The following is a 17,424-nucleotide window of genomic DNA, read 5'->3' as shown; positions in this document are numbered from 1 at the left end:
GGGATGCCTTTCGGGATGTGTCAGGGGACTCCAAGAGACTATGAGCAATAGAAGTGCATTAAGTGTGAAGGAGGACTCCGGAGTGATATCTTTAGCTCAGTAGGACCAATGGAGATTAGGACTTTCTCCGAGTTGGTGAACAGGAGTAGGGTTGCTGAAGAGTGTGTGAAAAAGGCAACTACTGAGAAAGGGAGCCACAAGGGATCATTCCCACAGAACCGAGGGAAGAGCTTTGCACCTAGAGGTCCACCTTTCAAGTGGGGAGGCTTGGTGCACGAAATTGTGATCTCAATGGCGCCAACAACTTAGTACGCACAATTATAATCTCAACTCTTTTTCACAACTTTGCACAACTAACCAGCAAGTGCACTGGGTCATCCAAGTAATAAACCTTACGTGAGTAAGGGTCGATCCCACAGAGATTGTCGGCTTCAAGCAAGCTATGGTCATCTTGTAAATCTCAGTCAGGCGGATTCAAATGGTTATGGAGTTTTGATAATTTAAAATATAAATAAACATAAAATAAAGATAAAGATACTTATGTAATTTATTGGTGGAAATTTTAGATAAGCGTATGTAGATGCGTTATTCCTTCTGAATCTCTGCTTTCCTACTGTCTTCATTCAATCATTCATACTCCTTTCTATGGCAAGCTGTATGTTCGGGTATCACTGTTGTCAATGGCTACCTCCCGTCCTCTCAGTGAAAATGGTCCAGCTACGGGTTACGTAGGGCTAATTATCTGTCGGTTCTCACTCGTGTAGGAATAGGATCCATTGATCCTTTTGCATCTGTCACTAAGCCCAACAGTCATGAGTTTGAAGCTCGTCACAGTCATCCCATCCCAGATCCTACTCGGAATACCACAGACAAGGTTTAGACTTTTTGGATCTCAAGAATGCTGTCAATTGGTTTTAGCTTATACCACAAAGACTCTGATCTCAAGGAATTAAAGGCTCTGTTGTCAAGAGAGGCAATCAAACGAATAGACCAGGAATCCAAGAGATATGCATTCAAGCTTGTTTCCATGTAGAACGGAGTGGTTGTCAGCCACGCGTTCATAGGTTGAGAATGGTGATGAGCGTCACATAATCATCACATTCATCATGTTCTTGGGTACGAATGAATATCTTGGAATAAGAATAAGTGTAAATTAAATAGAAGAACAATAGTACTTTGCATTAATACTCGAGGAACAGCAGAACTCCACACCTTAATCTATGGTGTGTAGAAACTCCACCATTGAAAATACATAGTGAAAATAGGGTAGGCATTGCCGAATGGCCAGCCTCCCAAAACGTGAACAATGGTCCAAAGATGATAAAAAGATGATCAAAAGATGTCTAATACAATAGTAAAAGGTCTTATTTATACTAGACTAGTTACTAGGGTTTACAGAAATAAGTAAATGATGCAGAAATCCACTTCTGGGCCCACTTGGTGTGTGTCTGGGCTGAGCATTGAAGCTTTCACGTGTAGAAACTTTTCTTGGAGTTAAACGCCAGTTTGCAGCCTGTTTTAGGCGTTTAACTCTAGCTTGTAACCTGTTTCTGGCGTTTAATGCCAGAATAGGGTAGGAAGTTGGCGTTTAAACGCCAGTTTGCATCGTCAAAACTCGAGAAAAGTATAGACTATCATATATTGCTGGAAAGCCCTAGAATTCTACTTTCCAACGCAATTAAGAGCACACCATTTGGGTTTCTATAGCTCCAAAAAATTTACTTCGAGTGCAGGGAGGTTAGAATCCAACAGCATTAGCAGTCCTTTTTCAGCCTCTAAATCAGATTTTTGCTTAAGTCCCTCAATTTCAGGCATAAAATACCTGAAATCATAGAAAAACACACAAACTCATAGTAAAGTCCAAAAATGTGAATTTTGCTTAAAAACTAAAAAAATATACTAAAAAGTAGCTAGATCATACTAAAAACTATCTAAAAATAATGCCAAAAGCGTATAAATTATCCGCTCATCACAACACCAAACTTAAATTATTGCTTGTCCCCAAGCAACTGAAAACAAAATAGGATAAAAAGGAGAGAATATACAATGAATCTCACAATCTCAATGAAACTTAGTCCCAATTAGATGAGCGGGGCTAGTAGTTTTTTTGCTTCTGAACAGTTTTGACATCTCACTTTATCCTTTGAAATTCAGAATCATTATAGGAAATCAGAATTTTAGATAGTGTTATTGATTCTCCTAGTTCAGTATGTTGATTCTTGAACACAGCTACTTTATGAGTCTTGGCCGTGGCCCTAAGCACTTTGTTTTCCAGTATTACCACCGGATACATAAATGCCACAGACACATAATTGGGTGAACCTTTTCAGATTGTGACTTAGCTTTGCTAAAGTCCCTAATTAGAGGTGTCCAGAGTTCTTAAGCACATTCTTTTTGCTTTGGATCACGACTTTAACCACTCAGTCTCAAGCTTTTCACTTGGACCTTCATGCCACAAGCACATGGTTAGGGAAGCTTGATTTAGCCACTTAGGCCTGGATTTTATTTCCTTGGGCCCTCCTATCCACTGATGCTCAAAGCCTTGGATCCTTTTTACCCTTGCCTTTTGGTTTAAAGGGCTATTGACTTTTTCTGCTTGCTTTTTTCTTTTTCTTTCTTTTAATTTTTGCCACTTTTTTTTCGCAAGCTTTTTTTCTTTTTCACTGCTTTTTCTTGCTTCAAGAATCAATTTCATGATTTTTCAGATTATCAATAACATTTCTCTTTGTTCATCATTCTTTCAAGAGCCAACAATTTTAACATTCATAAACTTCACTATAAAAAATATGCGCTGTTCAAGCATTCATTCAGAAAAGAAAAAGTATTGCCACCACATCAAAATAATTAAACTAATTTCAAAATAAAATTTGAAATTCAAGTACTTCTTTTTTTTTGTAATTTGGAACATTTTTCATTTAAGAGAGGTGAATGATTCATGAAATTATTCATAGCTTTAGGGCATAGACACTAGATACTAATGATCATGTAGTGAAGACACAAACATAGACAAACATAAAGCATCAAATTTGAAAAATAGAAAAATAAAAACAAGGAAATCAATGAACGGGTCCACCTTAGTGATGGCGGCTAGTTCTTCCACTTGAAGATCCAATGGAACGCCTGAGCTCCTCTATGTCTCTTCCTTGTCTTTGTTGCTCCTCCCTCATAGCTCTTTGATCTTCTCTAATCTCATGGAGAATAATGGAGTGCTCTTGGTGCTCCACCCTTAGTTGGTCCATGTTGTAACTCAAGCCTTCCAAAGAGGTGTTGAGTTGCTCCCAATAGTTGTGTGAAGGAAAATGCATCCCTTGAGGCATTTCAGGGATTTCTTGATGAGGGGCTTCCTCATGCTCTTATTGAGGTCCATGAGTGGGCTCTCTTGTTTGCTCCATCCTTTTCTTAGTGATGGGCTTGTCCTCTTCAATGAGGATGTCTCCTTCTATGTCAATCTCATCCGAATTGCATAGGTGACAAATGAGATGAGGAAAGCCTAACCTTGCCAAGGTGGAGGACTTGTCAGCCACCTTGTAGAGTTCTAGAGGTATGATCTCATGAACTTCCACTTCCTCTCCAATCATGATACTATGGATCATGATGGCTCGATCCACAGTTACTTCGGATCGGTTGCTAGTAGGAATGATGGAGCGTTGGATGAACTCCAACCATCCTCTAGCTATGGGCTTAAGGTCCGGTCTTCTCAATTGAACCAGCTTGCCTCTTGAGTCTCTTTTCCATTGAGCTCCTTCCACACATATGTCCATGAGGACTTGGTCCAACCTTTAATCAAAGTTGACCCTTCTAGTGTAGGGGCGTGCATTTTCTTGCATCATTGGTAAGTTGAACGCCAACCTTACATTTTCGGACTGAAATCTAAGTATTTCCCCCGAACCATTGTAAGCCAATTCTTTGGATTTATGTTCATATTTTGGTCATGGTTCCTAGTGATCCATGCATTGGCATAGAACTCTTGAACCATTAAGATTCTGACTTGTTGAATGGAGTTGGTGAGAACTTTTCAACCTCTTCTTCGGATCTCATGTCGGATCTCCGGATACTCATTCTTCTTGAGCATGAAAGGAACCTCAGGGATCACTTTCTTCTTGGCCACAACTTCATAGAAGTGGTCTTGATGGACCTTTGAGATGAATCTCTCCATCTCCCATGACTCAGAGGTGGAAGCTTTTGCCTTTCCTTTCCTCTTTCTAGAGGTTTCTCCGGCCTTAGGTGCCATAAATGGTTATGGAAAAACAAAAAGCAATGCTTTTACCACACCAAACTTAAAAGGTTTACTCGTCCTCGAGCAAAAGAAGAAAGAAAGAAAGGGAAGAAGAAGAAAATGGAGGAGAAGGGGGGAGAGGTAGGTTCGGCCAAGGGGGGAGAGGGTTTGTGATGTGTTAAAATGAAGGAGTAAAGAGGGGTATTTATAGGGAAAGAGAAGGAGAGTGGACGAATGGAATTGGGTGGGTTTGGGAGGGAAAAGTGTTTGAATTTGAAAGTGAGGTAGGTGGGTTTTTTTGGGGAAGAGGGATGGAGGTAATTGGTGAAGAGAATATAGGGAAGAGAATAGGATTTGATAGGTGAGTGGTGTTTTGGGTAAAGTGTTATAGAGATGTGTGAGGGGGAGAGAGAGGTGGGATAGGCGGAGATCCTGTGGGGTCTACAGATCCTGAGGGGTCAAGGACTTCTCATCCCTGCTCCATTTAGGCATACAAAAATGCCCTTAGATTGCAATTCTGGTGTTTAATGCCAGACTGCTACCTATCTCTGACATTAAACGCCAGCTTTTATAACTTTCCTGGCATTTAACGCCAAGCTGTTGCTTGTTTCTGGCATTTAACGCCAACTTGATGCTCTGTTCTGGCGTTAAACGTCAGTCTGGTGCCCCTTTCTGGCGTTAAACGCCCAGAATGGTGTCAGACTAGGCGTTTAACGCCCATTCTGCTACTCTTACTGGCATTTAAAAGCCAGTAAGTTCTTCCTCCAGGGTGTACTGTTTTTAGTGTTGTTTTTGAATTTTTTATTTTTGCAGTTGTTTTTTTGACTCCACATGATCATCAACCTAAGGAAAACATGAAATAACATAGATAAATAAAAATTGGGTTGCCTCCCAATAAGTGCTTCTTTAATGTCAATAGCTTGACAGTGGGCTTTCTTGGAGCCTCACAGATAATCAGAGCATGGTTGGGGCCTCCCAACACCAAACTTAGAGTTTGGTTGTGGCCTCTCAACACCAAACTTAGATTTTCATTGTGGTCTCCCAACACCAAACTTAGAGTTTGAATGTGGGGGTTTTGTTTGACTCTGTATTGAGAGAAGCTTTTCATGCTTCCTCTCCATGTGTATAGAAGGAGAACCTTGAGTCTTGAATACAAGGTAGTCCTTATTCAATTGAAGGACCAACTCTCCTCTGTCAACATCAATCACAGCTTTTGCTGTGGCTAGGAAAGGTCTGCCAAGGATGATGGATTCATCCTCATCTTTCCCAGTGTCTAGGATTATGAAATCAAAAGGGATGTAAAGGCCTTCAACCTTCACTAGCACGTCCTCTACTAGTTCATAAGCTTGTTTCATTGATTTGTTTGCCATCTCTAGTGAGATTCTTGTAGCTTGAACCTCAAAGATTCCCAGTTTTTCCATGACAGAGAGTTGCATGAGGTTTATGCCTGACCCCAGGTCACACAGAGCTTTCTCAAAGGTCATGGTGCCTATGGTACAAGGTATTAAGAACCTTCTGGGATCCTCTTTCTTTTAAGGTAAAGTGTGTTGAATGGCAGAAGTAGGTTCAATGGAATCTCTATGGTCTCTAGATGAGCCTCAGATTCCTTAGGTTCCTCAATTGGGAACTCCTTTTTGTCCAGAGGACATCCCATGAGGTTTTCCTCACTAGGATTCACATCCTTCTCCTCCTCTCTAGGTTCGGCCACACCAAGTAAGGTTATGGCCTTGCAATCTCTTTTTTTATTCTCTTCTGTATTGGTTGGGAGAGTAGTAGGAGGAGTTTCAGTTACTCTTTTACTCAGCTGGCCCACTTGTGCCTCCAAGTTTCTAATGGAGGACCTTGTTTCATTCATGAAACTTAGAGTGGCATTAGATAGATCAGAGACTATGTTTGCTAAGCTAAAGGTGTTCTGCTCAGAATTCTCTGTCTGTTGCTGAGAGGATGATGGAAAAGGCTTGCCATTGCTAAACCTATTTCTTCCACCATTATTAAAGCCTTGTTGAGGCTTTTGTTGATCCTTCCATTAGAAATTTGGATGATTTCTCCATGAGGGATTATAGGTGATTCCATAGGCTTCACCCATGTAATTCACCTCTGCCATTGCAGGGTTCTCAGGATCATAAGCTTCTTCTTCAGAAGAAGCTTCTTTAGTATTCTTGGATGTATTTTGCAATCCATTCAGACTCTGAGAAATCATGTTGACTTGCTAAGTCAACATTTTGTTTTGAGCCAATATGGCATTCAGAGCATCAATTTCAAGAACTCCCTTCCTATGAGGTGTCTCATTACTCACAGGATTTCTCTCAAAGGTGTACATGAACTGGTTATTTGCAACCATTTCAATGAGTTCCTGAGCTTCTGCAGGCGTTTTCTTCAGGTGAATGGATCTACCTATAGAATGGTCCAATGACATCTTAGACAATTCAGATAGACCATCATAGAATATATCCAAGATGGTCCATTCTGAGAGCATGTCAGAAGGACACTTTTTGGTCAGTTGCTTGTATCTTTCCCAAGCTTCATAGAGTGATTTCCCTTCTCTTTGTCAGAAGGTTTGAACATCCACTCTAAGCTTGCTCAGCTTTTGATGAGGAAAGAATTTGGCTAAGAAAGTCGTGACCAGGTTATCCCAACAGTTCAGGCTATCTCTAGGCTGAGAATCCAACCATGTTCTAGCTCTATCTCTTACAGCAAAAGGGAAAAGCATAAGCTTATAGACCTCGGGATCAACTCCATTGGTCTTAACGGTATCACAGATCTGCAAGAATTCAGTTAAGAACTGAAAAGGATCTTCCGATGGAAGTCCATGAAACTTGCAGTTCTGTTGCATTAGAGAAACTAATTGAGGCTTTAGCTCAAAATATTTTGCTCCAATGGCTAGGATTGAGATGCTTCTTCCATGGAAGTTGGAATTTGGTGCAGTAAAGTCACCAAGCATCTTCTTTGCATTGTTGTTGTTAGGTTCGGCTGCCATATCCTTTTCCTGTTCAAATATTTTAGTTATGTCCTCTTCAGAGTACTGTGCTTTAGCTGCTCTTAGCTTCTTCTTCAAGGTCCTTTCAGGTTCAGGATTAGCTTCAACAAGAATACCTTTTTTCTTGTTCCTGCTCATATGAGAGAGAAGAAAACAAAAAAGGTATGGAATCCTCTATGTCACAGTATAGAGATTCCTTTATGTGAGTATAAGAGAAGAAGAATAAGAATGAGGAATGAAAAAGAAAAATTCGAACTTAGAGAGAGAGGGTTGGAATTTTTGATGAGTGGAGAAGAAGTGTTAGTAAATAAATAAAATAAATAGAAGGAGAGAGGGGGTTTTCGAAAATTTGAGAGAGAAAATTAGTGAGGTAGTTTTGAAAAAGATAAGAATTTTAAAAATCAAACAAAAAGTTAAGTGGTTAATTAAAAAAAAGATTTGAAAATCAATTTTGAAAAGATAAGAAGTTAGAAAAGATTTTGAAATTGATTTTGAAAAAGATATGATTTGAAAAAGATATGTTTGAAAAGATATGATTGAAAAGATATTATTGAAATTTATTTTGAAAAAAGATTTAATTTTTAAAATAATAATTAATGACTTGACTCACAAGAAATCAAAAGATATGATTTTAAAATTTAAAGTTTGAATCTTTCTTAACAAGAAAGTAACAAACTTGAAATTTTTGAATCAAAACACTAATTGTTAGTATTATTTTCGAAAATAAAAGATAAAATTAAGAAAAAGATTTTTGAAAATTAATTTTAAATAATTTTTGAAAATAATAAAAGGAAAAAGAAAAGATTTGATTTTGAAAATGATTTTGAAAAGATAAATTTTTAAATTGAAATCTTGACTTGACTAACAAGAAACAACTAATTTTAAAAAATTTTGACTAAGTCAACCCAAAGGTTTCGAAATTTATGAGTAAAATAAGGAAAATATATTTTTTATTTTTTTTTATTTTTAATGAGGAAAGAGAAAAAGAAAAGATATCATTTTTGGGTTTTTCTCTTTTTTTTTCAGTAAACAGCAAGATTGACACAAGACATGAAAAATTAAGATCAAAACACATAATGCATGCAAGAACACTTTGAATATCAAGATGAACACCAAGAACACTTTGAAGATCATGATTAACATCAAGAACTTATTTTTGAAAAATTTTCAAGAAAAGAAAAACATGCAAAACACCAAACTTAGAAATTTTTAATGTATAGACACTAACAAATTGAAAATGCATATGAAAAACAACAAAAGACACGAAACAAAAAAATATGAAGATCAAACAAGGAGACTCATTAAGAACAACTTGAAGATCATGAAGAATGCAATGCATGAGTTTTCGAAAATTTTTTAAGAAAATTAAAACATGCAATTGACACCAAACTCAAAACTTGACTCTAGACTCAAACAAGAAACACAAAATATTTTTTTGGTTTTTATGATTTTATTATTTTTTTTGGATTTTTCGAAAATATCTTTTTGGAAAAATGAAAAAGAAGAAAAAAATTTTTTGGTCATCCAAGTAATAAACCTTACGTGAGTAAGGGTCGATCCCACAGAGATTGTCGGCTTGAAGCAAGCTATGGTCATCTTGTAAATCTCAGTCAGGTGGATTCAAATGGTTATGGAGTTTTGATCATTTAAAATATAAATAAACATAAAATAAAGATAGAGATACTTATGTAATTTATTGGTGGAAATTTCAGATAAGCGTATGTAGATGCGTTATTCCTTCTGAATCTCTGCTTTCCTACTGTCTTCATTCAATCATTCATACTCCTTTCTATGGCAAGCTGTATGTTCGGGTATCACTGTTGTCAATGGCTACCTCCCGTCCTCTCAGTGAAAATGGTCCAGCTAGGGTTACGTAGGGCTAATTATCTGTCGGTTCTCACTCGTGTAGGAATAGGATCCATTGATCCTTTTGCGTCTGTCACTACGCCCAACAGTCATGATTTTGAAGCTCGTCATAGTCATCCCATCCCAGATCCTACTCGGAATACCACAGATAAGGTTTAGACTTTCCGGATCTCAAGAATGCTGCCAATTGGTTCTAGCTTATACCACGAAGACTTTGATCTCAAGGAATTGAAGGCTCTGTTGTCAGGAGAGGCAATCAAACGCATGGACCAGGAATCCAAAAGATATGCATTCAAGCTTGTTTCCATATAGAACGGAGTGGTTGTCAGGCACGCGTTCATAGGTTGAGAATGGTGATGAGCGTCACATAATCATCACATTCATCATGTTCTTGGGTACAAATGAATATCTTGGAATAAGAATAAGTGTAAATTAAATAGAAGAACAATAGTACTTTGCATTAATACTCGAGGAACAGCAGAGCTCCACACCTTAATCTATGGTGTATAGAAACTCCACCGTTGAAAATACATAAGTGAAAATAGGGTAGGCATGGCCGAATGGCCAGCCTTCCAAAACGTGAACAATGGTCCAAAGATGATCAAAAGATGTCTAATACAATAGTAAAAGGTCCTATTTATACTAGAATAGTTACTAGAGTTTACAGAAATAGGTAAATTATGCAGAAATCTACTTCCAGGCTCACTTGATGTGTGCTTGGGCTGAGCATTGAAGCTTTCATGTGTAGAGACTTTTTCTTGGAGTTAAACGCCAGTTTGCAGCCTGTTTTGGGCGTTTAACTCTAGCTTGTAACCTGTTTCTGGCGTTAACGCCAAAATAGGACAAGAAGTTGGCGTTTGAACGCCATTTTGCATCGTCAAAACCCGAACAAAGTATGGACTATTATATATTGATGGAAAGCCCTGGATGACTACTTTCCAACGCAATTAAAAGCGCGCCATTTAGGTTTCTGTAGCTCTAAAAAATTCACTTCGAGTGCAAGGAGGTCAGAATCCAACAGCATCAGAAGTCCTTTTTCAGCCTCTGAATCAGATATTTGCTCAGGTCCCTCAATTTCAGCCAGAAAATACCTGAAATCACAAAAAAATACACAAACTCATAGTAAAGTCTAGAAATGTGAATTTTGCTTAAAAACTAATAAAAATATACTAAAAAGTAGCTAGATCCTACTAAAAACTATCTAAAAACAATGCCAAAAAGCGTATAAATTATTTGAGAACCATGTCCTGGTTGATTATTCTGCAAAATTGGTGTACTTTATGCCGGAAGATACAGAAGGACCGATTGTATTGAATAGTTATTACTTGAATTCAATGATGGTGAATTGTTCGGGAACCGAATGCCAGGGCATCTTATTGTTAACTGCGGGTGTTTTAGGTGATGATCAAAGATTGGAACGAATTTTGATTGTGTGTGAGTTTCCGAAGGTATTTCCCGACGATATTGATGAATTTTCACCTAATCGAGAGGTTGAGTTTGCTATTGAGTTGGTGCTTAGGGCTGGACCAATCTCGAGTGCTCCTTATAGGATGTCACCACAAGAAATGGCCGAGATAAAGTCTCAGTTAGAGGATCTGTTGGGTAAGAACTTTATCCGACCAAGTGTTTCCCCGTGGGGTGCGCCAGTATTACTGGTAAAGAAGAAGGATGGGAGTATGCGGCTCTGTGTAGATTACAGACAGCTAAACAAGGTCACAATAAAGAATAAGTACCCGCTGCGAGAATTGATGATCTCATGGATCAGTTGTAAGGAGCTGGAGTTTTCTCCAAGATCGATTTGCGATCCGGTTATCACCAGATAAGGGTGAGGGGTGATGATATCCCTTAGACCGCTTTCAGGACTCGTTATGGTCATTACGAGTACACTGTAATGTCTTTTGGGTTGACAAACGCTCCTTCATTGTTCATGGATTATATGAATAGAGTATTCCGTCTGTTTCTGGATAAATTCGTTGTTATCTTCATTGATGACATACTGATTTATTCCAAGACGGAAGAAGAGCATGCAGAACACTTGAGGACTGTGTTGCTAATACTAAGGGAAAAGAAACTATATGCGAAGCTGTCTAAATGTGAATTTTGGAAGAAGGAGGTGAAGTTTCTGGGTCATGTGGTGAGTAAGCAAGGGATAGCAGTAGACCCATCTAAAGTGGAGGCGGTAATGAATTGGGGGGTGACCAACCTCAGTGACTGAGACAAGGAGTTTTCTGGGCTTAGCTGGCTATTATCGAAGATTCATCAAAGGTTTTTCGCAAATAGCTTTGCCATTGACAAGGTTAACCCGCAAGGACACGCCATTTGTTTGGACTCCTGAGTGTGAGGAGAGCTTTCAGGCGTTGAAGTAAAAGTTGACCACTGCACCTGTGTTGGTGTTACCTGAGCCAAATGAGTCATTTACTGTGTAATGTGATGCCTCACTAAAGGGTCTAGGGTGCGTGCTAATGCAGCATCGTAATGTGGTGGCGTATGCCTCACATCAGTTGAGACCTTACGAAGTTAATTATCCTACGCACGATTTGGAGCTCGCTGCGGTTGTGTTTCCACTGAAGGTGTGGAGGCATTACCTTTATGGGGTTAAGTTCCAAGTTTTCTCTGATAACAAGAGCTTGAAGTATTTCTTTGATCAAAAAGAGCTTAATATGAGACAGAGGAGGTGGATGGAATTATTGAAGGACTACGACATTGAGTTGAATTACCATCCGGGGAAGGCGAATGAAGTGGCGGATGCGTTAAGTCAGAAGTCGTTGTATGCTGCTTGGATGATGCTCCAAGAAGATGAGTTTCTCAAGGGATTCGAGAGTCTGAAAATTGGTGTTCAAGAAGTGTCTGGGACCCTATGTTTGAGTCGATTACAGATCTCCAGTGATTTTAAATCCGAACTCTTAAAAGCTCATGAAAATGATGAAGCGTTATGGAAGGTGTTACCAGCTATTGAGCAAGGAAAACAGTGGAGGGTGTCAGAGGATAAAGATGGATTATGGAGATTTAAGGGTAGGATCACTGTGCCGGATGTTAGCCCTTTGTGGCAAGATATCTTAAAGGAAGCACACAAAAGTGGATTCTCCATTCACCCGGGAAGTACTAAGATGTACCATGATTTAAAGGCGATGTTTTGGTGGCCAGGTATGAAGAATGATGTGGCGAAATATGTTTCAAAGTGTTTAACTTGTCAAAAGGTGAAGATTGAACATCAAAGACCAGCCGGAATGTTGCAACCTTTAGAGGTTCTGCAATGGAAGTGGGAAAGCATTGCGATGGACTTTGTGTGGGGATTGTCAAAGACTAGGGCCAATTTTGATGCTATCTGGGTGATTATGGACCGACTGACGAAGTCAGCTCACTTTTTACCCATTTGGATAACTTACAGCCTTGAGGAGCTAGCACGGTTATACATAAAGAAGATTATGAGACTTCATCGTGTACCTGCTACTATAATCTCTGATAGAGATCCCTGTTTCACTTCGAGGTTTTGGGGTGCATTTCAGAAAGCTTTCGAAAGTCGATTGAGCTTGAGCACAGCTTACCATCCTCAAACAGATGGTCAATCCGAGAGGACGATCCAAACCCTAAAAGATATGTTGATGGCTTGTGTTCTGGATCAGCCGGCAAGTTGGGATTGTTATATGCCGCTAGTGGAATTTGCGTACAATAATAGCTACCATGCGAGCATAAAAATGGCTCCGTATGAGGCTCTATATGGGAGGAAGTGTCAATCTCTGCTATGCTGGTATGAAGTTGGGTAGAAAGGCTTGTTAGGGCCGGAGATGATAGCTGAGACCACTAAACAAGTCAAAAATATCTGAGACAGAATGCTTATGGCACAGAGTCGTCAGAAGAGTTACGCCGATCAGAGGCGGAAGCCCTTGGAATTTGAGGAAGGAGACCATGTTTTCCTTAAAGTTACTCCAACTACAGGAGTAGGTAGGGCGATTAAAGCAAAGAAGTTGAATCCTCGGTACATTGGTCCATTTCAAATCCTGGAGAGGGTTGGACCGGTGGCATATCGGATGGCTGTGCCACCTCATCTTTCGAACCTGCACGACGTATTTCATGTGTCACAGCTTCGGAAGTATACTCCTGATGCTAGCCATGTGTTAGAACCTGAATCGGTTCAATTAAAAGAAGATTTGACGCTTCTAATGGCTCCGGTCAGAATTGATGATACTAGTATCAAACGATTGCGTGGAAAAGAGATTTCATTAGTCAAAGTGGCATGGAGTCGAGGCGGTGTGGAAGAACACACTTGGGAACTTGAGTCGAAAATGTGAGCTGACTACCCACACTTATTCTCAGGTAATTGAATTTGAATTTTTTGAGCAAAATTCTCAATTAGGTGGGTAGAATATAAAACCCAGTTAATTAATAGCTAACTAATCCATAAATGAAAATTTATTCTAGAAAGCCAAAAATGTGACTTTTATGGCTTAATATGATAGAGGAGATTGAGACGAGAATTTCGATACCAATTTTCTAGAAATCGGACCAAGATTTGACCGAACGGGCCAAACCAGGCCAACCGGACCGATATTGGACCCTTGGCCCAACTAAACTAAACCTAATACACTCATTTCAGCACTCTCTCTCCTCACTTAAACCTAATACACTCATTTCAGCACTCTCTCTCCTCACTTAACACTCATTCACGTTGGAAATGGAGGCACAAGGGGGAAGAATACTCTCTCAAGTTCTAACCCTTGTTTGATCTTCAAACCACCATAACTTTTGATCTAGAGCCCCGATTGTCACACTATTTGTGGCCACGCATTCACTGCGAAGAGCTCTACAAAATCCACTACTTTATTCTTAAGGTAAGCCACGAAATCATTTAAGTTCTTCATGCCTAAATTTTGAATTTCTTGGGTAAAAGTGTTGAGATTTTGGGCTCTTTGATGTTATAGGACCCAACTCTCTTGAAGGAGAAGATTAATCTTGTCTCATTGGACCTTGGGTGTGGTAACATTCTCAACACTAGTGAAATTTGTGGTTTATGTTATTTGGGTATTAAGATGTTGTGTTTGGGTATGATGATTGTGGCTTAGGTAGTGTGTATGTGAATATTGGAGCTTAATTAAGCCTTTAGAAAGCTTGAAAAGGGTTTTGGTGTGCAAAAATCTATTCTTGGAGGTGTTGAGACCTTGAGAGCTTGTGGACAAGTGAATTGGAAGTGCACCGGTTGAACTTGGGAAATCGGCTAAGGTATGGTCTCGATTTTCTGTATCTAAAATGTAATGTGGTGTGAAAACTTAGGCTAGAGGTCCTAAGATAGACATTGAATTGTTGATGTTATTGAATGGTTGTGATATATGATGTAGTCATATATCTGATTATGAATATTGATGCCTTGATGGTGTGATATATGAGAAAAATGCATGTAGTGATATATGCTTGATGAATGGTTGAGGTTGAATTGTGGATGAAATCATATTGATGGATAGTATGATATTGATTATATATAATGATGGTTTATTGGAAATGGTATGGTTGAAAATTGAGATAAGGAAGCATGTATGACAAGTTAATGTGTTTCTAAATTAGCCATTTGATTGAGATGGGTAAAATGGTTGGGTGGTGGTTTTGTGAATTGTGGTAGAGCGTTAATGTGTGAGTTGAGGAGGCTTGATGTTGATTTTGGTACATTTGATTGATTTCAAAAAGGGATGAAATTGGTATGTTTTGGTTGATTTTGAAAAGGGTTGAAAATGACTTGTTTTGGAAATGGCACCTTGTGGTTTTGTATGAAAATATGGTTTTTGGGCATACTTTGACAAGACATAACTTGGACTTCGGATCACCCTTTTGTGCCAAACTTATTTAGAAATGAAATTGGATCCAGGATGTTCATGTCATTCGAAAAATAGGCGAAAAATGATTTAAAATGAAGAAGTTATGTCCGTTGGAAGATTGGGAGTTTAATTTGTGAAATCCGCAGTTTTTAACTTAGAAAAATTTTTTGCAGAATACCCCCCACGCGTAGGCGTGCCTGACGCGTACGCGTCGTTTTTCAGAAACGCACCATCCACGCATGCGCGTCGATGCGCTACACCAAATGCCCAGCCAAAACATAACCGACGCAAACGCGTGACAAGCGCGAAACATAACCAACGCGAACGCGTGACTGACGTGGACACGTGGAAGAGAAAAACTCCAGATGACGCGGACGCGTGACCCACACAAACGCGTGACGGACCCCATGTGCAGAAAATTACAGAAGTCGCCCCCAGCGATTTCTGGACCCTTTTTCGATCCAAATCCAAGCCCAGAAAATACAGATTAGAGGTTATCAAGTGGGAGAATGCATCCATTCATGGGAGAACAATTCATACAACAAGAATACAACATTCATTATTCACAATTTTAGGATTAGATGTAGTTTCTAGAGAGAGAGGTTCTCTCCTCTCTCTTAGGATTTAGAATTAGGATTAGGATTTAGGATTTCTATTATGATTAGGCTACTTCTCTTCATTCCAGGCTCAATGTTCCTTTAATTTATTTTCTACTTTATTTATTCTATTACTTTAATTGTTATTTATCTTTTCAATTTGGCTTATGAACTTTTCATGTTGGAATTGATTTTCTTATTTAATATAAATTGAGGTATTTCATATCTAAAGATTGCTTTCTTCAAATTTATGTTATTAATGCTTTTAATTTAATTTATATTTTCCCCCTTTGCTTTGGTTAAGTAATTGGTGACACTTGAGTTGTCAAACTCAGCGGTTGATTGAAAATTGGAAATTGCTGATTAATTTGGATCCCTCTAAAGCTATTCTTTCTTTGGGAATTGACTATGACTTGAGGATTCATATTGATTTATCCACTTGACTTACCTTCATAGTTAGAGGTTGACTAAGTGGGAGCAATGAGCAATTCTCATCTCACCTGATAAGGATAACTAGGATAGGATTTCCAATTCTTATGCCTTGCACTGGTGTTCATGATAATTAATTTACTTCCTTGCCATTTAAATTACCTGTTCCCTATTTCAAAACCCCAAAAATATACCTTTTTTCATAACCAATAATAAATCATACTTCCCTGCAATTTCTTGAGATACGACCCAAGGTTTAAATACTTCGGTTATAAATTTTGCTGGGTTTGCTTTAGTGACAAACAAATTTTTTTGCACGAAAGGATTTTTGTTGGTTGAGAAGCTATACTTTCAACGAGAGCTTATTTGTAAAATTATAGACCACGCAAGAATTCTCTCGTCAGTGGGGCACAAACGCACTCACGCGTACGCGTCAATTGGCTGTTTTTCCATCCACACGTGCGCGTGGACAACGCATACGCGTCAATGAACCTTGTAGCCATCCACGCTTGCGCGTAAAGGACGCGTACTTGTGGCTCTATTTTCATCCCAAAGTTGATTTTTGAGTTTTAAAAGCCAAATTTCATACTTCTAAGCCTCCAATCTCACCCCTTATGTCTTAAATCATTATGATATGCCTAGCAATGAGAAAAGAGCTAGGGCATGTGGTAACTTGTGAATGAAGCAAGGGGAAAAATTATGATCAATGATCATCAAAGATGATTATATGAGATACGGAGGATGACAGTGGAAGTGTTGTGTGTGCCATGAGCCGAAGGGCTGTATTTATTGATAAATTAGCTGGTTCTGGATTGAACTGTAAGCCGGATGGCTGAGTTATTGCCGAGTTACGGTGGAGCCATTATTGATTATGGCCGATTATAAATGCATATATGCTATTGAATGAAATGTGAATGTTGCACTTCCACTATCTGAGATACGAGTTTCTCTGGGTGAAAGCAGTGGCTAGCCACCACGTGCTCCAGGTGGAGACTCGATACTCTGCTGACCCTATGTCGTAAGTGTGGCCGGACAGTGTGAAAGTTCTGGATGAGTTCGCCCCCGTGAATATACACCAGTGAGGGTATTAGATATGGATTATGATTATGACCATGATGATGATCGAGGATAACTCGAGTTAGGGATGCACGACAGAGGGACAGTCCAATTGTTAGCTATACCAGGACTTGTCGGCTTGGCTATATAACCGACAGATGATATCATCAGCCATTAGGGACAGGCATACATCATATGCATACTACGTGAATTGTTTGAGATTGCCTATTTGACTGCATATTACTTGTTAATTGTCTAAATTCCTTATCTGTTTCTATTTGTGTATCTCTTGTTTGATATAACTATGTTTGCCATATTATACTTCTGCTGGTGGTTGGAAAGTCTAAAGAAATTGGAAAGGAAAGTATTAGTTAGACTGAAAAATCCTTAGTCAGTTGCCATTTGTGAATTAGTCTATTTATAAGCTTTGAATTATCTGTTGGAAGTTCTAGGATTGCCTTTGGCTTTCCCAGGACATTA

Source organism: Arachis hypogaea, chromosome 6 (assembly GCF_003086295.3).
Source record: "Arachis hypogaea cultivar Tifrunner chromosome 6, arahy.Tifrunner.gnm2.J5K5, whole genome shotgun sequence".
Lineage (NCBI taxonomy): Eukaryota > Viridiplantae > Streptophyta > Magnoliopsida > Fabales > Fabaceae > Arachis > Arachis hypogaea.
Note: the sequence above shows the minus strand (reverse complement) of the source record.